This window comes from Chiloscyllium plagiosum, unplaced genomic scaffold (assembly GCF_037043375.1).
Source record: "Chiloscyllium plagiosum isolate Xiang-an unplaced genomic scaffold, Cpla_swu_hap1 HiC_scaffold_39, whole genome shotgun sequence".
Taxonomy (NCBI): Eukaryota; Metazoa; Chordata; class Chondrichthyes; order Orectolobiformes; family Hemiscylliidae; genus Chiloscyllium; species Chiloscyllium plagiosum.
Window position 1 is genome coordinate 33215766 of NW_028270177.1, and position 25874 is coordinate 33241639.

At 41.8% G+C, this 25874-nt stretch overlaps 1 protein-coding gene across 4 annotated transcripts in view; it reads left to right on the plus strand.

Annotated features, from left to right (window-relative positions):
- The window catches only part of sh3gl3a (SH3-domain GRB2-like 3a), a 131022-nt gene that overhangs the window by 32405 nt on the left and 72743 nt on the right, over positions 1–25874 (plus strand). The window contains exon 1 of one of the 4 annotated variants that reach the window (XM_043677590.2): positions 15928–16044. The exons of the other annotated variants lie outside the window; for them this stretch is intronic. The gene's annotated coding sequence lies outside the window, so the exon portion shown is untranslated. Of the gene's footprint in view, positions 1–15927; positions 16045–25874 lie in introns of those variants that run through there. 4 annotated transcript variants of the gene reach the window in all.

Below are 25874 nucleotides of genomic sequence, written 5' to 3' on the forward strand. Positions count from 1 at the left end.
AGCAATGCCAGATCTTGTAAATGGATTTTAAAATTTTCTATAACATTGTCTCCAGCATGTGGAAAGAAATTTGACCTCAACAAAAACTAAAGGGCTGCAGATGTTGGAAACCTGAAAGAAAAACAGAAATTGGTGGAAAAAAATGCAAATTGCAAATGCAAATCAGTGATTTATTCTGATTTAATTATATACAGTGCACAAAGCAGATCATCCCCCAAAATTGCAGGTAACTTGAAATTATTTTTCAAAATTCTGTGCTAAGCTTTAAATTCTAGCTTTGCTTCTTTAGACCAAGTAGTCGTTATTTTCAAACGTGATTGACCAAAGTGGTCTTCAAGTTCCATTTTGAGTAAAGGTCAATGCCTCCCCATCTTGGGCTTCAGGATATTGGTTGATCTTTTCACGGAATATTTGAAGTTAATGCTGTTGCCTCCAACTTTGATATAGCAAACTGAGACAGGGCAGAGACCTCTGTAACACTAGATTTCCCTCTTTCTGGAATGTGGGTATCATTCACATGTCCCTGCTCTCGAGGCCAGGCAAGTTGTGTGCTGCTTGGAATGACCACAAAGGAGGCCATTGTTTGTTTGTTGTGTCATGTGACGGCTCTTCCAGGGATCTCTCCAGTTTAGTTCCAAACGATCCCAGCTTCCCCTTCACCCTCCTGCAAATCACTGTCAGGATGCTCCTCCAGAAGCAATGGCTGGCTGTATCTGGACTGGGGTTTCCAAACTGAATGGTGCTCCAAGAGGACCTAAGATGCACATTATTTTTAATCCAAAAAAAAAACTCAAACGTGTCAGGGGAAAAGCAGGAGATTAGCACTTAGTAATGATGCATGATCCATACTTAACATGATCCATACTTAAAATCATATAATACAGAAGAGGCCCTTCAGTCCTTTGAGTCTAATTATAGACTAGTATAGGTACTATACTAGTGTGACTTTCCCACGCTAGTCCAATAGCCTTGAATGTTATGACACTTCAAGTGAACATCTAAGTACTTTTTGCAGGTTGAGGTTTTCAGCCTCAACTACCCTCCCAAGCAATGCATTATAGACCTCTGTAAGGCAAACAATAAACCAACACCTAACGGGGTAGATGAAAGAGGCAGTGCAATAATCATGGGTGACTTTAATCTCCATGTAGTTTGGGACAATCAAATCAGCAGAAGTAGCACTTGCTGACTAACATTTTGTGATTCTTGTATTAGGAATGAAGGACAGCAAGATAGCCTTAGCAGGTTTCAAAATTATCAGATCAATTATATGTATATAGAAATACAAACCAGCATTGATGTGTTCTTTGACTGTGAAGCAATTTGAGATGTCCCATGAAGCAGTAGTCCTATGTAGTGCAGTGCTCAAAGTCCTACATTTGACTTTAAACCCAGAATCATCTGACTCAAAACTCGGAGTGTAGTCAACATAGCCATACAAATGACATACAGTAGCAAAAATGCTAATAACAAACTGTGAAGGGACTTCTTAAGAAGTAACTGGTGAAAATTGGAATTTCTTTTTGGAAAGCTTCACAAGATATTTCACAGATACACTTCAACTTTTTCTGTCATAAAACGACAACTATAATACCCTTAATGTAATCTTTGTAGTTTGTTTGTCTTTATTTGTTTAATATCCAAGTTAAATTTCTCTTACTAGTTGGAATTTTATGAATTGCCAGATTTTTGAGGTGAGCAGACTTTTTGAGTAGTTCGTGCTTTAAGCACTCCTATTGAGAAATTTATTTTGATGGGAGGGAAGATCAGACAGTCGAGCAGTGAGCTCGATGCCATATAGCTTTGCATCTTCTGATATAATGTCTGTAGAAGTCTAAGGTGACCAAGGATTGAATTTGCTCATCGTGTTTCCAATAATCTGGCCTGCCCACCTATTGAAGGAAAATCCGTGCAAGTCTGCTAACATCTAAAAATTATCCTCTGCTTTTGTCGTCCTCTAGAATTTATATCTGTTTGGGAGAGAGAGAGAGTTTTTTTCAGTAATTATTTTATCAAATATTGATTTATGAAGTTGTATAATATTTTCAATTTCTAGCCCTAACTAATAGGGAAATGGGATAATGTAACCAATTTGACCAAAGGTGCTTTGTACATTATTCATAAAAAATATGTTACCAAACGTACAATTATATCATCTGAAAACCAGTGAGCTACATACTTTAGTTGCAAAATAATCTCTTGGAGGGACATTGAATGTGAGGAATATTTGGGAATATTAAATAGTGCTGAAGACTGTGATGCAGTCATTAAACAAAAGCAATGAAGAAAGGAAAAAAATGCCACAGTATTTGTTGAAAATGCATGTTACATCACAGTCACACATTATCTTGCCAATGAAAGTGACCTAAGAATGTGTTGATGAATTAATGTACCCTTTAGCCCAGTTACGAATAGTGAACAACTCCAATCATTCTACTGTTTAAAAAAAAGACTAACAAAGGATACTGAGGCCAGCAAACCTGATTTTTCTCTGCCTCTGCCTAAAATGGAAGGAGGTAAAGTTGGGATTGCTTATTTTGGGAGCAATAAAATGCTGTCTCAGGATTCTGATGAACATTTGACAAAGTTAATCCAATCAAATTGTCCATCACAGCAAGTAGATTACTCCTTGTCTATATCAATTTTCACAAAGAAAATTGCTGCTATTTGAAATGTAGCCATTGTCACAGGCAAACAGGGAGCCAATTCATGGGATCATCAACAGCACGTAAGATGAAAGACCAGCTGACTGAAAAGTTGAGCAATTGGCTGGATAAATACTGCATTCACCTGCAAAGCAAGTCAGATGTTATTTAATGGCTCATCTGAACAATGAAGCGTTCACTCAACACTGCACTCAGGGAACCATCTACAATTATGTCTATGAATCCTGGAATGGTGTTTGAACCAGCTGGCTACTTGTTGGACAAGAATGCACATGAGAAGTCAGGTATGCTTATTTAAGTATACAAAGGTCAAATAACCACAGCACCTTAATTAATATAAGTCATGTAAACAAGTTTGAGACACGTAGGGGCATTTTTGGGGGCAGAAGGGATTCTAGATCATGGAGAGAAGTAAGCTTGCTGGTCTTTTTGGTTACTTTATGAAATTGATAATGCAGAATGGAATCTTGTGCTTCTGGAGTTAGAAAAGGTAGTTAGAGTGGTGATGGTGTGATAAAAGATGGTCTTTTTTTAATACCACAAAACACATTTTCTTAACTAGGCCAATTCACTCGGTATGTACTACAGCTAGTTGCAGTGAAGTGCACTGTAACATTCATTGCCATGGTAATCACTCGTTGTGATATTTTAAGACTTCATGGAAATATTAATATAGATTTGCTGTCAGATTGTCCTGTGAAATTACATGGAATTATGATGAGAGAATTGCAAAAGCTTATTTTGCATAAAATCTTCCGATTAGGAGGTTTAGCAGAAATGTAATGTCATTGATACAAGCACAGAAGATGTTACAGAAACTCAGCAGGTCTGGCAGCATCTTTGGAGAAAAACAGAGTTAATGTTTTAAGTAAAACCTGGAAGAACTGCAGATGCTGTAAATCAGGATAAAAACAGAAATTGCTGGAAAAGCTCAGCAGGTCTGGCAGCATCTGTGAAGAGAAATCAGAGTTAACTTTTTGGGTCCAGTGGCCCTTCTTCAGCACTGTTTAAAGTCCTCCACTTCAAAACTGGGTTCCAAAACTAGTTGTGAAGAAGAATCAAACTGGACTCACTGTTAACTGTTTTTCCACAGATGCTCTCAGTTCCTCCACTATTGTTATTTTTAAGATATCCACCATCCACAGTATTTTGTCTTTATGCAAAATTATTTGCATAGGAAAAGTGCTCTTTCCTTCTGGGTAATTCTTCAGGGTCAAAGCATTTTCCAAAAATGCTTAAAGTATAGGCTGTTCTGCTATAACGCGTGTTTTGTTAACACAAATTCGCTACAACCTGATTGACAAATTGGAGAAACTTTCTGAAGCGCAAACATTTAAAGCTTGGATTGGTTATAATGAAATTCCAGCTCCGTTATTTTAAATGTTGCTGCTATTACACAATTTTCTTATAACACGGAGATTGCACGAGAACAGAACTACCATGTTGTACCAGGATTGACTGTCTCCATTTTAGATTTTATATACAAATACTTGTTGCTTTCATAACTTTGAGTTATGATTGAGCTGCAGCAGTTTGATAACTATGTGCGAGATGGTTTTGAGTTGATGCACAAAGATTATAATATTATCTTATTTGGTGTCTGAGTACAGACGTCGCTGGTAAGGTATTATTTGTTGTCCTGAGGTGGTAATGATGGTTACATTATGTGCTATAAATGTTATTTAGCCATGTAATCCTCGTTCCACCTTTATCTAATACCGAGTACATACTTCTTATTCCATTCTTCACCAACCACTTATCCAATATCGCCTTACACGCATTTATATTTTCCCACAAGTAATTGCGATAGTCAGTTCTACATCCTAACTATTGTCTGAATAAAAAGATTCTCCTCAACCTTATTGGATTCATTTGTGACCCCTCTTTTTGTGGCTTCTAGTCTTGATTCTCTCACAAACAGAAACAATAGGCGGGATCTTCTGGTGCCCGTTTAGTTGGAGATCGGACTTTTGTTTTGGGGAGTTTGTGAACTGGTCGCCTCAACAATGTGCTGTTCTAAGAAACGATGTCAGCAACATCCAATGAACTCCTCACTGAGGCTACCTTTGTCCATCTGAGTTTACCAATCTATATGTAGCTTAGAATTCTCCATGTCTATTGCTTGCCTTTCTGACAAGCTCCCTCTTGTTTTTGTACTATGTGGTTACTGTTAGTGGGCTTGCACACCACTCCCACAAGTTACTTCTAGCTTTTATCAGTTTTCTGCACAAAACCGTTTCAGCACCCTGATTTCCAGCAATTAAATCATCCCCCTCTGTTGTATTAATACCATAATTAATTAAGAGCCACCCATCCACCTTTTTCTAGCTCTCTGTTCTTCCTAAATGCTTTGTATACTTCAATGTTCAGTTCTCAATCTACACCACAATGCAATTTGGAGTGGCACAGTAGTCATTTCCCCCTTCCTTTGTAGCATCTTCCAACATTTTATTCCTTGTCCCTACTATTTAGTTTAAAGCTCTCTCTAGTTCCCTCAGTATGCAACTCACTAGAACGCTGGCTCCAGCATAGTTCAGGTGGACAATGCCCCATTGGTGCAGATCCCACTCTCCCCAATACCGGGGCCAGTAGCCCACAAACTGGAACAGCTTCCCACACCAGCCTTTGAAGCACACATCATTTCTCTAATTTCATTTGCTCTGTGCTAATTTGTTCATGTCTCATGCCTCCCTGGGTGTCGTGTTGGCTTCTTGGTTAGCACTGCTGCCTCACTGTGCCGGGGACCTGGGTTCGATTCCAGCCTCGGGCGACTGTCTGTGTGGAGTTTGAACATTCTCCCCGTGTCTGCGTGGGTTTCCTCCGGGTGCTTCAGTTTCCTCCCACAATTAAAGATGTGCAGGTTAGATGGATTGGCCATGGAAAATTGCCCCATAGTGTCCAGGGATGTACAGGTTAGGTGAATTAGCAATGGCAAATGCAGGGTTACAGGGATACGGTAAGGGGATGGGCTGGGGTGGAATGCTGTTTGGAATGTCGGTGGACTAGATGGGCTGAATGGCCTGCTTCCACACTGTAAAGATTCTCAAATTCTAATATCCCAGAGATAATTAACTGTGAGGTTCTGCTTTTTGAGTTAATGCTTCCTCCCTCTTCCTGCTTATTTCGATACATGGATCATGGTGACTGGATCTCTTCCACCCTCCCCCACCAACCTCACTACAAAGTCTTCTCCAGTCCTGAGCAGAAGTCCCAAACTCTGACAGCAGTCGCCTACACAGGCAACTCAATTCGCATTCTTTGCTGCAAAGAACCGTGCCAATCCTCCTCACTGTCCCCTACATTCCTTTTTGCTTCCACCCAATTGAATAGCTTCCTAGAGCACAGTTCCATGGTCAGTCCATTGACCTACCCTCCACTCTACACCCCTTGCTCTCAACCAAACAAAGGTTCTCAGACCTGCTGCCTATTTGCAAAGATTGGTGTTGCTCCGTCTCCTGGATCCTCATATTTGACTCTGTCAGAATCACATCCCACCGAACGACTGCTGACCGAATCGTGAGGGGTATGCCTACATTCTGGGGAAAAGAAAATGCCCTGGTACCATTCCCTCACCCCGAGGAGTTAGTGTGTGCTGCTCAGCATCCCACTAATTACCTCTGTGCAGGGTCCTTGAGTAACATTTAGCACAGACTTTGGCGTACTGGATCACACTAGTACCCAGGACTTCACCCCCCCCCCCCCCCCCCCCCCCCCTTTCTGCTATTATGTCCTAATTTATATGTTTTGTCAATTAATTTTATAGTTAATCACCAAGCTCTCTCACTCACCAAACTCTCAGTTTGCACTGTGTTAGAGTGCGCAAAAGATGATTAGAAAATAAAACTAAAGAAATGAATATAAAACTTGAAACTAAGATGAAACATTGTTATTGCTGCAGAATATTGGTATGTTTTAAATGCTGAGACTACACACCCCGTCTCCAGGGCTAGAAGGCACAGCTAAGTCAGCTTCAAGGGTTAAAATTAATGACTTAATTATGGACATTCCTTAGAAACGACTGAGTAACCACATCTAAAGGGAATGATTTTCAACATACTGAAAGGTAATGCAGAGCTGCAACACATGACCTGAAATAGAATAAATAAAAGAGGAATTTAATGACATGTTATTGGACAGAATCCTACCACGTTCAGTGTAAACACAAGTGTGATAGGTGAAGCATTGCACTCTTATGTGTTAATTTGTCTTTACAGCATGCAGACTTCATATCTTCATATGTATCTGAAAAACAGCCAAATATTACCCATTGAAAATTAATACAAGAAAGGAAAATTCTGGAAGGACTGTGCATTAATGAAGTTTAGAAGCAAGTACTAATTAAATGACCTAAATTTAAATTTGTTCACTTAGTAACACCAAGTGCTGCAGTGATGTTTGCTGCAGTGATGGCAAGATGCAAATCAATTTTCACTTTTTAAGTGTTAGAATTTTTAGCTGTAACTAAATGCTCGAGACCATAATGGATATTTCAGCCTGCAGTGTCTGGCCTTGTAAAGAAATCATGAGTGTGATTGGAAAAGAGGAGAAAGTGAGGACTGCAGATGCTGGAGATCAGAGCTGAAAATGTGTTGCTGGAAAAGCACAACAGGTCAGGCAGTATCCAAGGAACAGGAGAATCGACGTTTCGGGCATAAGCCCTTTTTCAGGAATTCATATTCCTGAAGAAGGGCTTATGCCCGAAACGTCGATTCTCCTGTTCCTTGGATGCTGCTTGACCTGCTGCGCTTTTCCAGCAACACATTTTCAGCAGTGATTGGAAAAGGTCAATTATACCTAATTGACCTGGGAGAGATATGTTCTCCGTGCACGTACAAACAAGACAATAAACGATGAGTAGCAGTATGTAGAATATTCCTGAAGAATTGCCAGTTTCACACTGGTACGTGGCAATTCCTTTCTTTCCTCGTGGCACTAGCATTCTCTCATGAATGGCATCTTACTCCTTTGGGCTCACTGTCTGAACATATTGAATGGCAAAAGTTGCTATATTTCTGTGGCAGGCACAAGGGTCTTGTTTTGCTAATGGCTTTAAGCATGGGAACTCTCTGCTTATCTTGAAAATTGCTTCAAAGAATCTGACAATTGCCCTGTCCCGGTTTCCTCCTTTCCCAGCAACAGTTTAAATCTGCTGCCAAGTAAAGGGGCTGTCTGAGAGATCGCAGCAGTCATGTTGGCAAACAGACAATCACCATGAACTATTCACAGACCACACCACAAACTTAAAAGCATTGACTTTTATTTCTTCACCTTTTTTGTTTTAAATTTATAAATTGTGAAATATATATTGGTCGGAATACCACAAATGCAAAAATAAAGGTGATTTTGTTTCATCATCATGGAAATCCACCTGGTATGGTTGGAGAGACTGGGAGGCAGGAGCTGAAGGGTGACTTAATAGAAGTTTATCAGTTTGTGAATGATGTGGATAGAGTGAAAAGTATGAGGCTGTTTTCCCAGGGTGGAGGGCTCAATTACGAGGGAACACAGGTTCAAGGTGTGGGGGAGGGGAGGTATTGGGGGGGGAATGTTTAAAAGAGATGCGTGAGGCACATTTTTCACACAAAGGATTGTGAATGCTTGGAACACGCTGCCAGAGGAGGTGGTGGAAGCAGATGCAGTAGCAGTATTCAAGAAACACCTGGATGAATACATGAATAGGAAGGGAATAGAGGGATATGGGTCCTGTAAGTGCAGACAGTTTCAGCATGAAAGGGTAAAATGTGACGGCGCAAGCTTAGAGGGCCGAAGGGCCTGTTCCTGTGCTGTATTGTTCTGACATTCCACAAACACAAATAAAGCCTTTCAGGGTCGGCAAGGTCATTTAGCAGTAATTATGAAGTTTGTGCACCCTTAACTTCATTCAACCAGGTGCAAAATGTTTTTTAGGGTAAGTTCTGGGCCCTTTTGTGGTGCACTGGTAGTATCTGTAACCCTGAACCGAGAGACCTGGGTTCAAGTCTGTGTTCCAGAGCTGTGAATTAACATCTCTGAATAGGTTGATTGGAAAAATATGTGAAATAAAACAAATTGAGTGCAAGTCTTCATCAATTAAATTGATTTTCGTTGATTGCAGTCTGGAGGTGCTTTTACACATACTCTCTCAGCAGAAATGTGGAATCACTGATGCATTTTCAGATTTCCATGTTACTTGGTGAATATACAGACCCCAGAAGTTACAATCTGTCTTCATGGTGTAATGACAGTAAACACAAAGTTTTATCTTCCTTGTGAAGGCAGAATCCAGGCTGAGCTACGCTTGCCTCCGAAAGTTAAGGCTTCTGATTTCAAATCGATTAACCCTTTTCAATAACATGAAAATGATGAGTATTAATTGTTGCCAATCAGCCTGTTCAACACCGAAAATGTGAACTGGTGAGAGCCAGCTGTTACTCCTATTTCTGAGAAAAGGAGGCAAAGATGATTCGAGAAACTGCAAGACAGTGAGGTTGTAAAGAATTCCTATTTAAAGATAGATCCATGGGTTGGAATGGAATTTTGCTTTTGAAAAGTCATTGAAAAACTGATGTGAGGAAAAGATAATAATTCAGGTGCACTTTAATTTCAGTAAAGCCTGTGATGCAGTTTGCTGGGAAGGTTGATACTGAAAATAAAGAAGACATTGATAGAGTCATACAGCATGGAAACAGACCCTTCGGTCCAACCAGTCCATGCTGAACGTAATCCCAAACTAAGCAGTGGAAATATTTTACAATGCATGTCTCAATTTGGTGACGATTAGAGGCTAGAGGGTTATTGTTTCCAAATTGGTGGAATTCAACTAGTGAGGTCCAACAGAAGCTTTTCTTGAAATTTTTTTTTGTTCAATATCACAGATTATCTCAAGCTATCTCCCACAAGTGCAAGGTCTAATTTGCAAGCTTTCCATACAATTTCAGATTTGTTATTTTTAATGTTTCACAGGAATTATTGCAATAATATTTACTGCTCTGCCATTCGCAGTCCAGTGTTCCTGGGAAAGTAATGATTTTAGCAGATGAATGTAATTGGTGTTAATTAAATACATGGTTCTACTGTGCTGCATTTCTGTAACATGATGTTGTCAAGTGCAAAGATGAGTCATTCTCTTTCAAAGACACAGATGTTTCTGTCTTGGTATCTTTGCATTATGCACGTATTGTTTTTATTATTGCACAGCTTTTGGTTAAGTGGCTTTCTGATACAGTGGATTTTTTTGAACACCATTTAAGAACATTTTAATAATCCTTTCAAAATCTCTGACAATATGTATTTTGAATTTTTCCTTTGTCAATTTAGCGAGCAGTTTTAAAGGAGAAAGCAAGCTCGCAAATAAGAATGGTGACTTTGTCACCAAACATTACTAACTACACTTTTTACAAAACAATGATGATGAAATTTGAAACTATGAGCACAGCTGTCACAATAATGTGCAAACTATTAATTATAGGTAAGATATAAATAAGATCTGTTCATAGTTCTGCTTCTATTATGTTTCTTTCACTGTCTTCAACATATAGGTCATTTGGTCACAGGGGATGTGCACCTATTTGGGCTTTTGTTAATCCTGCACATTACGGATGTAGGTTTGATCACTGAGCTGGAAGGTTCATTTCCAGACATTTCGTGGGTTGGTGATGTCATTTCCTGTGGTGATGTCATTTCCTATTCTTTTTCTCAGGGGGTGGTAGGTGGGGTCTAACTCCATGTGTTTGTTGATAGAGTTAGACCCCAACTACCACCCCCTGAGAAAAAGAACAGGAAATGACATCACCAACCAAAGCAATCCAAACATATAAATAGCAAGCAGAAATCACCAGCAGTGCTTCGCCTGGAGGCCCAGTGAAGATGTTACCTCAAAGGGTGATGAAACGTCTGGAAACGAACCTTCCAGTTCAGCAAGCACACTTCAATCTTAGCTACAAATCTCCTCAAAACTCCATGCATATTTTATTCACTCTCATCACCAAAACCTTTCTTCAAGCTTTATATCAACTCTTGAATAGATTTCTCCAGCACCTTTGCTTGCTTTTCATCCTTTTATTCATCCAATTTAGAGTCATAGAGTCGTAGAGATGTACAGCATGGAAATAGACACTTCAGTCCAACCCATCCATACCGAACAGATATCCCAACCCAACCTAGTCCCACCTGCCAGCACCCGGCCCATATCCCTCCAAACCCTTCCTATTCATATACCCATCCAAATGCCTCCTAAATGTTGTAATTGTACCAGCCTCCACCACTTCCTCTGGTAGCTCATTCCATATATATACCACCCTCCGTGTGAAAATGTTGCCCCGTAGGTCTCATTTACATCTTGCCCCTCTCACCCTAAACCTATGCCCTCTAATTCTGGACACCCCGACCCCAGGGAAAAGACTTTGCCTATTTACCCTATCCATGCCCCTCATAATTTTGTAAACCTCTATACAGTCACCCCTCAGCCTCTGACACTCCAGGGAAAACAACCCCAGCCTATTCAGCCTCTCCCTATAACTCACATTCTCCAACCCTAGCAACATTCTTGTAAATCTTTTCTGAATCCTTTCAAGTTGCACAACATCTTTCCGATAGGAAGGAGGCCAGAATTGCACGCAATATTCCAACAGTGGCCTAACCAATATCCTGTACAGCTGCAACATGACCTCCTAACTCCTGTACTCAATACTCTGACCAATAAAGGAAAGCATACCAAACACCACCTTCACTATCCTATCTACCTGTGATTCCACTTTCAATGAGCTATGAACCTGCATGCCAAGGTCTCTTTGTTCAGCAACACTCCCTAGGACCTTACCATTATGTGTAAAAGTCCTGCTAAGATTTGCTTTCCCAAAATGCAGCACCTCGCATTAATCTGAATTAAACTCCATCTGCTACTTCTCAGCCCATTGGCCCATCTGGGGTCAAGATCCTGTTGTAATCTGAGGTAACCCTCTTCGCTGTCCAGTACTCCTCCAATTTTGGTGTCATCTGCAAACTTACTAACCAAACCTCTTATGGTCACATCCAAATCATTTATGTAAATGACAAAACGTAGAGGACCCAGCACCGATCCTTGTGGCACTCCATTGGTCACAGGCCTCCAGTCTGAAAAACAACCCTCCACCACCACCCTCTGTCTTCTACCTTTGAGCCAGTTCTGTTTCCAGATGGCTAGTTCTCCCTGTATTCCGTGAGATCTAACCTTACTAATCAGTCTCCCATGTGGAACCTTGTCGAACGCCTTACTGAAGTCCATATAGATCACATCTACTGCTCTGCCCTCATCAATCCTCTTTGTTAATTCCTCAAAAAACTTAATCAAGTTTGTGAGACATGATTTCCTGCGCACAAAGCCATGCTCATTATCCCTAATCGGTCCTTGCCTTTCCAAATACATGTACATCCTGTCCCTCAGGATTCCCTCTAACAACTTGCCCACCACCAACGTCAGGTTCACTAGTCTGTAGTACCCTGGCTTGTCCTTACCACCTTTCTTAAACAGTGGCACCACGCTAGCCAACCTCCAGCCTTCCGGCATCTCACCTGTGACTATCAATGATACAAATATCTCAGCCAGAGGCACAGCAATCACTTCTCTAGCTTCCCACAGAGTTTTAGAGTCCACCTGATCAGGTCCTGAGGATTTATTCAATTTTATGCGTTTCAAGACATCCAGCACTTCCTCCTCTGTCATATGGACATTTCACAAAATGTCACCGTCTATTTCCCTACAGTCTATATCTTCGATATCCTTTTCCACAGTAAATACTGATGCAAAATACTCATTTAGTATCTCCCCCATTTTCCACAGCTCCACATAAAGGCTGCCTTGCTGATGTTTGAGGGGCCCTATTCTCTCCCTAGTTACCCTTTCATCTTTAACGTATTTGTAAAAACCCTTTGAATTCTCCTTAATTCTATTTGCCAAAGCTATCTCATGTCCCCTCTTTGCCATCCTGATTTCCCTCTTAGGTATATTCCTACTTCCTTTATACTCTTCGAAGGATTCACTCGATCTATCCTGTCTGTACCTTATATATGTTTCCTTCTTTTTCTTAACCAAACCCTCAATTTCTTTTGTCATCCAGCATTCCCAGTCCTTGCTCCCCTTTTACCAGCATTTTGAATTTAAATTGCTGTCCTCATCATTAAATTTCTCCACTAATGTGACAAATCGATCACTAGAACCATTTCTCCCCTCACATTCCCTCCATTTGCATAAATTCACCAAAGCTGACTGAGTCCTCAGCTACTTTGGCCCTTTTCCTAAGAATGCACTACCTGAGTGTACACTGTTACTGCCTAATTTTATTTTTAAACATTAAAAAAAATTATTAATCTCTGTTTTTCATCTCTCTTTTGAAATAAGGCTCAGCTACCTTCCTAACCCTCCAACCTTGAAGCAGCATGTGTTTGTTGACCTGTTTTCCCCCTTCATGCATACACCTTGAAAACGCTTCTGATGTTTTCTATATTAAAGGTGCTTTGTCGATGCAGGTTGCTGCTAGTTTTCAGGAATATTAGAAAATCAATGATGGCTGTTAGATAGGGCTGTAGGACTTTGTGCCGGTAAAGACACAAATTATAGTTCCTGATTAACCGTTGCTGATTAATGTCGACAAGAGGTAAACTGACAAAGAGTACTGAAGAAATCCACCTGGAAAGCAAAAGCTCACTTGTAGTGCCAGGATGGGAGTCAGAGGTAGCCGTAAGGCTAATATAAATGTGTCCGATCATGTGGAGATGCCAGAGTTGGACTGGGTGGACACAGTGAAAAATACCAGGTTACATCCCAGAATGCTTGCAATTTAAAATAAACCTGTTGGACTATAACTTGGTGTTGTTTGATTTTTGACCTCAGATCATGTTGTAATGGGGACACGGTAGGTTTCTAGAGAAGGACAGGTTAGCTCTAAGTTCATCTGGCCATACAACCTTCAGATTTGCATCTTCCAATTCTGGTCTCTTGTGCTAGCACCTGCTGTCATGTCATCCCTCTGTAAACCTCACTGCTTTCACCTCCTCTCTCCTTTAAGAGACTCCTTAAAATCTACCTCTTCGACCAAGCCTTTGGCCATTTATCCGATTATCTCATGGATTGGTGTCAAAATTTTTCCCGATTACACTCTTGTGAAGGATCTCAGGAAATTTTAATGTTAAAAGCATTGTGTAATGCATGATCAATGCTCAGATGAACATCAGTCCCATCAATAGAATAAACATCCAAATATTATTTTATGTATTTTCTTGAAGAAGTTTTTCAGATGCTATTCGCTTTTCAGAGTACGGCAATCATTCAATCCTGAAGAAGGACTTATGCCCGAAACGTCGATTCTCCTTCTCCTTTGATGCTGCCTGACCTGCTGCGCTTTTCCAGCAACACATTTTTAAGCGGCAATCATTCAGTGTCTACATTACGTACGCCTCTTTATTTCCTGGGAGCAATCCTTCAAACATTTCCTGCTGCACCTCTGAGACCACTCTGATGATCTGTGTGTGACTTGACATTTAGTGCATGTGGGATGTCAGGAGCTGTGTTTCCTACCAGCGGCTGCTGAAGAGGTGGACCCATGGCTCAGGGCAATTTCTCTCAATTCATCATAATGAAGCACACAGGCATTGCAATGAATTATTTAGAAGCTTGATAAGTTACTTTTCCTGCTGCTGAGGTGAGCTATGAAGTTAAATATCACATCACTGCCAGAAGTGGGAATCGAGGCAATGATTTAAAAGGGTAAGTATTGGGAGGGTTAGATAAAAGTATCTGGCAGCTGTACTGCAGACAGATATTGCCAAAAGCTCCATCAATTTTGATTCCTTGTATTTTGTCCTATTCTTTTGTTCACTCTCCCTTCCATCCTCTGCCTTTTCTGTAAATTAGTTTACTTCACTCTAATACTACTTTAGAAGTTTCCTTTACAGTCATAGTTATAGAGTCCTACAGTACGGACACAGACCCAACCAGTCCGTGCCAATCATAATTCCAGAGTAAACTAGTTCTACCTGCCTGCACTTGGCCCACATCCCTTCACACTTTTCCTGTTGCCCTTATCCAAATGTCTTTTAAAGGTTGTAACTGTACTCACATCCATCACTTCCTCTGGAAGTTCATTCCATACGCAAACCACTCTCTCTGTAAAGAAAGAAAATGACCCTCATGCCTGTGTTAAATATTTCTCCCCTCACCTGAAAAACGTGCCCCTTGAAATCCCCACTAGGGCAAGAACACATGCCGTACACTTTACCTATAGCCCTCATGGTTTTATAAACCTCTGCAAGGTCACCCCTCAACCTTCTGCACTCCAGTGAAAAAAGTCCCAGCCTATCCAGCCTCTCTTTATAATTCAAACCTTCCATTCTTGGCAACAATGATTCGGAGATGCCGGTGTTGGACTGGAGTGTACAAAGTTTAAAAATCACACAGCACCAGGTTATAGTCCAACAGGTTTAATTGGAAGCACTAGCTTTTGGAGCGCAGCTCCTTCATCAGGTGGTTGTCCCACAGGAACAGCACTCTGAAAGCTAGTGCTTCCAATTAAACTTGTTGGACTATAACCTGATGTTGTGTGATTTTTAACTTGATCTTTTCTGAACCATCTTCACCGTAATAATATCCTTTATTCATTCATAAGCATGATTTGCAATACCAGCATTTATTGTCCATCCCTAATTGCCCTTGATAACTTGATCATAATTTGCCTTCTGGAATTGCTTCAGTTCATGTTATGTAGACACACCTGTACTTTTTTTCTGTAATAATTCAATACAGCTGAAGCCTCATAGGCCATTTCAGATTTAAACGTGTTGCTGTGGATCTGCAGTGAATGACTTTACTGAATCCAGTAACTTCATAATAGTCCAGTCATTTCATGAACGTTATTGGAGATATGAGCATTTCATTCCAGATTTATTAAGTACTGCAATTGACTTTATGTTTCTAAGGGAACATGGTGGGATTTGAGCTCATGTCTTTGGGGTATTTACTAGGCCTTTGGATCACTACTCACATAACATAACTCAAGACGTAATGAGCTCAAACAGAGGAATCAGATAGTTTCATTAGTTTGATTTTCATTTGTTTTCTTTTTCCCTTTAGTGCAAACTCAGCTTCAAATTACTAGACGAAAGTGAGGACTGCAGATGCTGGAGATCAGAGTCAAGATCAGAGTGATGCTGGAAAAACACAGCAGGTCAGGCAGCATCCGAGCAGCAGGAAAATCGACGTTTCGGGCAAAAGCTCTTCATCAGGGATGAGCTGATGAAGGGCTTTTGCCCGAAATGTCAATTGTCCTCCTCTTTGGATGCTGCTTGACTTGCTGTGCTTTTCCAGCACCACTCTACTCTTCAAATTACTAGAGTCCAGGGGATCACCGCCCAACTGATTCCACAAAGGGTAAGTTTGTGGAATGTTGGTCATCAACACCAAAAGAACAAGAGTTCAAACCTGCTGAAATATTCACACAGATCCAATAGAGTTCATTTTGTTATATGACTGAGAGAAATCAGGCTCATCCCATTTTCTAAGATGTGGGCATGTGCTGTTATAACACCCTAGACGCCATTTTGATGAAAGGGATCACAAGTGTACACTTCACATGGACAGGACGTGTGCAAGTTAATTTCCTGCTGGTGAATGTTCTGACCCAGTGCTGCCCGAGTGACTGCAGCGTGGCTGGTGAAAGATTGCCGACCCTCACTGCATGAGGCTGTCAGAGGCTAACCTCAAGCATCTCTGGCCTCAGAAGAACTGGCTTCAGAATGCATCATTTTGATATGGGCAGCAGCAGTTTGAGCTGTTGGGTGACAACCGAGCTTCGAGGAGATAGTGAGGACTGCAGATGCTGGAGATCAGAGCTGAAAATATGTTGCTGGAAAAGCGCAGCAGGTCAGGCAGCATCCAAGGAACAGGAGAATCGACGTTTCGGGCATGAGCCCTTCTTCAGGAAAGAAGGGCTCATGCCCGAAACGTCGATTCTCCTGCTCCTTGGATGCTGCCTGACTTGCTGCGCTTTTCCAGCAACACATTTTCAGCTCTGACAACACAGCTTGGTCACTAAGAAAGTAGTAGTGATGGGGTCATGAAAGCTGTCTTCCTGAGGGAAAAATGCAGTTTTGTAGTCTAAGGAGCCCCGGTTCCTTTCCTGGACAAAGTGCCTCAGAAAGCAGAGTGATCTATTGTTGACAGGTTGCTGGATTGCTATAACACTGGTGTCCACAGTCAGCATTGCAACTGTCTGAACTTACATTGCAGCACCCAGACATTTCAGTGGATGTTTCTTTTGTGCCACTGAAAGCAGAGACATTAACCATTCTCATGTACTTTGAATGCAGGCTTTCTAGCAACCTTTCCCAGGCATAAAGTATTTCTTTTGTAGTTGCATTGGTTGCTTTTTGTAGCCTGGCCTGTCAAAGTCCTCTGTCAGAGCCCCCTGATGGCAGACTTCTTACAGAACTTGTTCTCTGGTGAGCTGATACCTCTGTCTTGCCCACGGTATTGGTCCTGGAGAAGTGGGTAGAAGGTAGACAGGGTGTAACTTCATCGTTATCTTACTGAGTTTCCTCTCCTGCCTGTCCATGTTGCTGCCCTTGATCTGAAAGGAGAGGGGAAGGTGGGTAAAGTAAGGAGTGCATGCTCCAGTTAATTGTAGCTTATTAGTCAAGAACAGTTGTTGGCCAGATATTTACTAATCAACCTGTTCAGAGATGTTATTACACATATCTGGCACAGGTGGGACATGAACCAGGACCTTCTGATTCAGACAGAGGGACACTACCACTGTACCATAACAGCTCTTTAGGGTTATGGGAAATGGGAGAGAAATGTGTAGAGAGGTGGATCACTCACAGGGATACCCTTATTTGTGCTGCTGTCTGTTCTGATATGACCAGCACCATGTCCCTCAGAGTGGGTAGGCATACCTCTCCTCCCCCAGATACCTCCTGCTGCTTCGGTTATTCACCATCTTTGCTGTCTCTTTCCAGAAATGTGTGTCAGTGCTGTGCAAACATTTTAGGTCATTGGTGTCACTGTTGGATAGTTGACTGTGTGTTCGAGCAGTAAGATGTGGGTGTAAGGCAGGCACCAGTTTGATGTGATGGGCATATGAACGTTCAATTTGAGACCTTGATGAAGATTATTGTTGGGAGTCTGATGGAAATGTTGTCAAATGAGAAAAGATTGAGAGTAGTGGTGTAGTTGGTCGGAATTTGAAGATCCAGTCAATGACCATGACAAGAATGAGTTTATCAAACATCATGCAATATGACACCAAGTCTTTGGCACCACCTTCCCAGCACTTATCTGCAACTTTTTGTTCCCACTGCCTGTGGATGTATCCTCCTCTCCACCTCCTCAACCAAGACCTATAGCACAATGTCACAAAACCGTGCTGCACGGTCCTTCCTTGGTTGGCTGTAGTTATCTGCCGCACTATCCCAAATGATGTCCAACCACTACAATGCACCTTCCTTTTCGAGAGGTACAAGCTAGCTTTAAATAGTGCCAGCAAGTTAGATTTGAGGCACTTGTTAACATGTGTGACCAATGAGTGGTGTATCACTGGCCACATGCAGACTATGTGCTGCCTGCCTTGCACTGAAGGAGTGTAGGGTAATCGCACATAATCACCACACTGGTTTTTAGGGGTTACCCATTTTATCCCATGATTTCTTCCCAAAGACTAACTTATGATTTAAGTGTCAGTTCTTTAATGAAATTGAAAAGGAAATTCGTCATCAAATACTTTGGAAATCTCGATGAGCTGCTACGTCACTGTAGAGAGGCAGTGAACTGATCAATTGTTTGTACTCAGGCTCAGTCAAGTGTAAATATATAAAACCACATATGGAATTGTTTGGTTTTGCCTCCTCTCTGATATGTCAAGCATGGAGTACTGTGAGATTTCTGTTAGTAGAAGGACCCAAGCATAAAATTCTCCAGTAGTACATGCGTGAGCAGTTCCAACTTAGTAAGATTAATGTTTTAAGTTTGCTCATCCATCAGGCTTTGGGCTTGCTCACTTTCATTTGCTCCTGATGTTAAAATCCTCCCTCCCAACTTCTATAAGCTCCTGTAGCCCTCCAATACATTTAGACCAGAGTGTTCCTCCAGTTTGAACCATTAGTGGTTGTTGTTTCAGTTGCCTTGGCTCTAAACTCTGACAGTTCCTCCCAAGAAGTGAGAGATGATGCACTTTGGTGCAAAGAACATGGAGAGACAAGATAAATAAAGGGCTGCCTTCTAAAGGGTGCACAGGAGTATAAGTCATTAAACAAGCAGGACTGATCGAGAGAGCTGTTAAAAAGAGCACAGAGTCTTCCAGACTTCACTATAGAGTTCAGGAATGCAAAGGTTCTGATAACATATATTAGGGCATTTTGGTGAAGTTTTGTGAACAGTTCTGGGTGCCACAGTATAGGAAGGATGTGAGTGCATTGGGGAGACTGCAGAAGAGGTTTAGAAGAATGGTTTAGAAGAATAGTTTCAGAGATGAGACGCTTCTGTTATGAGAACAGAATGGAGTAGTTGGGACTAACTTCCTTGGCACGAAGAAGATTGAGAGGAAATTTGATAAAAGTTTTCTAAATCATGAAGGTTCTGGACAGAGGAGATACAAATTGTTCCCAGTTGTAAGAGGATTGAGAGCCAGAGGGCACGGTTTGAAAGTGTTTTACAAAGGAAGCAAATACTAGACGAGGAAAAAGACCTTAGCACACGGAGTAATTTGGGTCTCGAATGCACTGCCCAAAGTCTGATGGAGTTACGTTCAACTGACGCGTTCAAGAGGACATTGATTCTGTTTAATTAATGTGCAAGGTTGCAGAGGCAGGTGCTTGACTCTTTAAGTCAAAATGCTCGGACTGCCTGTGCAGTCGCATTGAGCCAAATGCATGGTGACAATTCTGTAATGCTATAATCTTTTGATAGTCTGTCTCTTTGAGAGGCTTGCTGCAAATTTCTGTCTGACAATATTCACTGGAGCATTTCTGAATGTTTTAGATGGTAAAGGTGTGATTTTAATCTAAGATGATGTTGCTGTCCAGATAAAGCAATTCAGATCCATTCCTGAGGCATTTTTATCATAAGTGACAGAGGATTGATTTGGATCTAATCGTGTATCTGTTTGGCCTTTCTATGGGAACTCTTAGGGTCATACTTAGTCCATGCTCTAGGGCATATACTGTGTTGGTTAGGTGTTTAATTGCTTTTCTAGATTGCTCAGTGCTGAAATAATTGGTCTTTTAATTATGCTCGTGGCATGTTGAATTATTATTCTTTAGGGGAAGGTAATCTGTGCAATGTTCTACTGCTGTGAATAGATTGATCAGATCGTTGGTCTGGAACTGATGCAGGTTTTGTTTATAAATTACAGCTTTTGTTTAAATACTGGAAGAGCAGTACAGTGTCAACTTTGGGAGCTTCATGCAGTTTAATATATGTTTCAAATGCAGCATTATTTTTCTTGGTCTGTCTGGGTCATTGTGAGTGAGTGTTTTTATGTGCCTTTGCTTCCAGGTTGGAATGCTGACCTGATGCCCAGTATCTGAATCTACCCCCAAATTTGGCCTGCCTTAAACCCCACCTCCGTAGGACAAAGACGATTCTATGCTCTTTATCCTGAGGCAATTGAATACCAAATTTCCATTGATTTCTGCCTATTTAACGTGGGAGATAAGTTGGTAGTGTTATAGACCAGAGCAAACCAACTCAAAATATATTAAGATGACAGCTAAGACCTAACATTTTCTATTTGAAAGGCAAGTGCCAGGCGTTACATTCCAATGCAATTAAGTTAGTCAGTCTTGAAACAAAGCACACATTATTCATACACGGTGTTTAAATTACAACGAAAGACTCTATTGGAAAACGTAACAGAATTGTAAACTACCTAACTACTAAATAGTAACTGTTCCAATATAATAACATTGCATAAATACATTGTTGGCAAAGGTAAGGTCAGTAACCCATCACCCCATGGTTGAACAGTTCAACTCCCCATCCCACTCCATCAAGGACATCCAGGTCCTGGGCCTCCTCCATCGCCAAACCCTTAGCACCCAACGCCGAGAGGAAGAACACCTCATATTCCAACTTGGACCCTGCAACCACACAGGATCAATGTGGATTTCAACAGTTTCCTTATTTCCCCTCCCCCCTCACATTATCCCAGTCCCAAGACACCAACCCGGCATCGCTCTCCTGACCTGTCCATCACCTTTCCCATCGATCCGCTCCACCCTCCTCTCCAACGTATTTCCTTCTCCCTCGCCTTCATCTACCTATTGCTTTCTCAGCTACCTTCCCCCTTCCATCCCACCCCCTCCAACTTATCTCTCAGAACCCCAGCCCACAAGCCTCATTCCTGATGAAGGGCTTATGCCCAAAACATCAATTCTCCTGCCCCTCAAATGCTGCCTGACCTGCTGTGCTTTACCAGCACCACACACTCGACACAGTAAAACAGATTATCTCACATTCAGTTCTAGCAGCAGGAAGAGAACCCCCAGCTTTTGGCTGTAACAGAGACAGGAAAAACAGCTTCCACATCCAGCTTCAAGACCCCAGCAGCAAACTGCTACTAAAAAACTAAAACTGGAAAATCTTTATTCTGTGGGAGCTCGACCCCACCCATTCAAGCTGCTGCTTTTGTTCTAACTTTTTAAAAAAAATCCCAGTGCCTCACAAACTGTTTATTTTCTTGGTTCTGAGTAGACTTTTCGGCACATATATCCCAACCTTCATTTAAAAAAAAACAAGGATAAAATACACCTCTTAAAGCTGTAATATCATCACAGTATTTGCAGGCAGCCAGTTCACCTTGGCGCATGCAAATCATAAGCTGTATCTTGACCTGGACATTTTGAGAAGTTACAGTCATCATTATGATGCTGCCACTCCCCTTGAACCTTTCATAGAACATAGAGCATAGAAGAATACAGCGCAGTACAGGCCCTTCGGCCCTCGATGTTGCGCCGATCCAAGCCCACCTAACCTACACTAGCCCACTATCCTCCATATGCCTCTCCAATGCCCGCTTAAATGCCCATAATGAGGGAGAGTCCACCATTGCTACTGGCAGGGCATTCCATGAACTCACGACTCGCTGAGTAAAGAACCTACCCCTAACATCTGTCCTATACCCACCCCCCCCCCTTAATTTAAAGCTATGCCCTCTTGTAATAGCTGACTCCATATGTGGAAAAAGATTCTCACTGTCGACCCTATCTAAACCCCTAATCATCTTGTACACCTCTATCAAGTCACCCCTAAACCTTCTTTTCTCTAATGAAAACAACCCCAAGTGCCTCAGCCTTCCCTCATACGATCTTTCTACCATACCAGGCAACATCCTGGTAAACCTCCTCTGCACCCGTTCCAGTGCCTCCACATCCTTCCTATAGTATGGCGACCAAAACTGCACACAATACTCCAGATGCGACCGCACCAGAGTCTTATACAACTGCAACATGACCTCAGTACTCCGGAACTCAATTCCTCTACCAATAAAAGCCAGTACGCCATATGCCTTCTTCACCGCACTATTTACCTGGGTGGCAACTTTCAAAAATGTGTGTACATGGACACCAAGATCCCTCTGCTCATCCACACTACCAAGTATCCGACCATTAGCCCAGTACCCCATCTTTTTATTACTCTTACCAAAGTGAATCACCTCACACTTAGCTACATTGAACTCCATTTGCCACCTTTCTGCCCAGTTCTGCAGCTTATCTATATCCTGCTGTAACCTGCCACATCCTTCCTCACTGTCTACAACTCCTCCGACTTTCGTATCATCCGCAAACTTGCTACCCAACCTTCTAACCCCTCCTCCAGGTCATTTATAAAAATGACAAACAGCAATGGTCCCAAAACAGATTCTTGCGGAACACCGCTAGTGACGGCACTCCAAGATGAACCTTTGCCATCAACTACTACCCTCTGTCTTCTTCCAGCCAGCCAACTCCTAATCCAAACCTCCAACTCACCCTCAATGCCATACCTCCGTATTTTTTGCAGTAGTCTACCATGGGGAACCTTGTCAAACGCCTTACTAAAATCCATATACACCACATCTACCGCTTTCCCCTCGTCCACCTCCTTAGTCACCTTCTCAAAGAATTCAATAAGGTTTGTGAGGCACGACCTGCCCTTCACAAAACCATGCTGACTATCCTTGATCACATTATTCCTATCCAGATGTTCATAAATCCTATCCCTTACAATTCTCTCTAAGATTTTGCCCACAACAGAAGTGAGACTCACCAGCCTATAGTTACTAGGGTTATCCCTACTCCCCTTCTTGAACAAGGGAACCACATTTGCTAGCCACCAATCTTCTGGCACTACTCCTGTAGACAACGAGGACATAAAAATCAAGACCAATGGCTCTGCAATCTCCTCCCTTGCTTCCCAGAGAATCCTAGGATAAATGCCATCAGGCCCAGGGGACTTATCTATTTTCACCCTTTCCAGAATTTCCAACACCTCTTCTCTACATACCTCAAAGCCATCCATTCTACTTAATTGTGACTCAGTACTCACATTAACAATGTCCTGTTCCTGATTGAATACTGACGAAAAGTATTCATTCAGTGTCTCCCCAATCTCTTCAGCCTCCACACGCAACTTCCCACTACTATCCTTGACTTGACCTATTCCTACCCTAGTCATTCTTTTATTCCTGACATACCTATAGAAAGCCTTAGGGTTTTCCCTAATCCTACCAACTAAGGACCTTTCATGTCCCCTCCTTGCTGCTCTTAGCTCTCTCTTCAGGTCCTTCCTGGCTACCTTATAACTCTCAATCGCCCCAATTGAACCTTCACGCCTCATCTTTACATAGGCCGCTCTCTTCCATTTAACAAGGGATTCCAATTCCTTATTAAACCACGGCTCCCTCACACGACCCTTTCCTCCCTGCCTGATGGTTACATACTTATCAAGGACACTCAATAATTGCTCCTTGAACAAGCTCCACATATCAATTACACCCTTGCCTTGAAGCTTACTTTTCCAAGCCACACATCCTAAGTCATGCCTCACTGCATCATAATTTCCCTGCCCCCAGCTATAACTCTTGCCCTGTAGTGCACACTTATCCCTCTCCATCACTAGAGTAAAAGTCACCGAATTGTGGTCACTGTCCCCAAAGTGCTCACCTACCTCTAATTCTAACACCTGGCCTGGTTCATTACCCAGAACCAAATCCAGTATGGCCTCACCTCTTGTTGGCCTATCTACATATTGTGTCAGGAAACCCTCCTGCACACATTGGACAAACACTGACCCATCTAACGAACTTGAGCTATAGCTTTCCCAATCAATATCAGGAAAGTTAAAGTCCCCCATAACAACCACCCTATTATTTTCACTCTTCTCTTGAATCATCCTCGCAATCCTTTCTTCTACGTTTCTAGGACTATTAGGAGGCCTGTAAAAAACTCCTAACAGGGTGAGCTCACCTTTCCTATTCCTAACCTCAGCCCAAACTACCTCAGATGGCGAGTCTTCATCCATCGTCCTTTCCACAGCTGTTTTACTATCCATCGTCCTTTCCACAGCTGTAATACTATCCATCGTCCTTTCCACAGCTGTAATACTAAAATTGTTTCACCTTTCTTTTTGGGCCTGCGGAATCCGGCTCTCCCAGAAGTGCTGAACACCGGGATTCCTCAGGGAAATCCATCAAAGCAGGGTAAAGGAATGATACAAAGTGCCATCAAATAGTTGGATCTTGAGAGACGTTTAAAGGGAGGGCAAGATGATGAGAGGCCAACTAGTAAGAAGGATGCAGCAGCTATTAGACTAGATGGGGGAAGTGACCTGGGAATGAGTACTGACAGACAATGAAAGAAAGCTGTGTAGTTGACCATCTGTGGAAAGAAATACAATTGCAGGATCAAGTAGGTTCTGCACGTCTCCCCTTAGCCTAAGATGGGATCTAGTGATCTTGTAGTTTATGGGAGCTCTGTGCTGAGTCAGTTGTGCCAGAATTCGTATAGGAGGTTTTGACCCATCCAAATCTTTATGTCAGTCAGGCCCATACAGTGTGGCTACCACAGCTTTAATATCAGTTAAGCTGGAAAAGTATTGAACTGAATCATAAACCTACATTGCAACCTGACGATCACTGTGCTACTAATGAGTACAATATCAATAATGGACAGACAACCAATGATCTGGGCTATAGCAGGGATGACCATACAGGCATCACATGACATGGCATTGGGAGAATGTAATGCCACCGATCTGATACATAGCTCTTGCCTGTTTGTATTCATCGCCCTTTTCTCCAATCTGTGGAAAAGTGACTTCAGTGAAAAGTGATGTTAAAAATCTGTTGAAAATGTAGGAGTCTTTTTCAACAGTTTCCCATTAACTGCCAATGATTTCAATCAATCGAAGGCACTCCATACCACTGAAAACTAGTCATGTTTCTTTACTGAGAAGCTGGCTTGTAAGTTTTGTTTTTGCTTATTTGTTATATTTATTTTTTAACCCATTATTACACACCTGTCAGCCACCTGAATCTTTTATACCTAATCAGTGTCCTGGTGCTGTTGTAACGCTATTGTTTCCTGTCACTGGGTCTGTTAGTAATTCTCTTCAGCTTGTTTCACCTATTAACTCTGACTATAATATTAGTGCACATTTTAATTTTGTCCTTGAGCTTGGAATAGGCTGGTTTCTGGGTACTGATTCATTACTTTAATGGTTGAAGCTCACCCTTGTGACCTAGTTATTCATAGATCAACACTTTGGAGCTTTGTAATACTGGAATCTGCACAAATCCTACTCAGGATGAATGTTTAAAAAAATTCTAATCAACCTGCTTAGCGACGTTATTACACACCTCTGGAGCAGGTGGGATTTGTGCCTAGGCTTTCTGGTGCACACTACCACTGTGCCACTAGAGCACTGAATTATTTTCTTTGTTTTGTAATCAACCTGTTTAGAGATGTTATTGCACACATCTGGAGCAGGTGGGATTGGAACTCAGGTCTCCTGGCTTAGAGGTGGGGACACTACCACCACACCACATGCCCTTAATTTTTTTTTGTTCTCTTGTTATTGCAGTCAGATGCTTCTTTTGATAGAGTCTACTGGTGTCTGTGTTTACAAAATGGGGAGAGAGATGCACCAGGCAGCTAGAGGCGAGTCAGTCTCAGTAATGGGGGGGCAACAATTTTCCTCTATAGCGAATCGAGCAAGATGAGGCT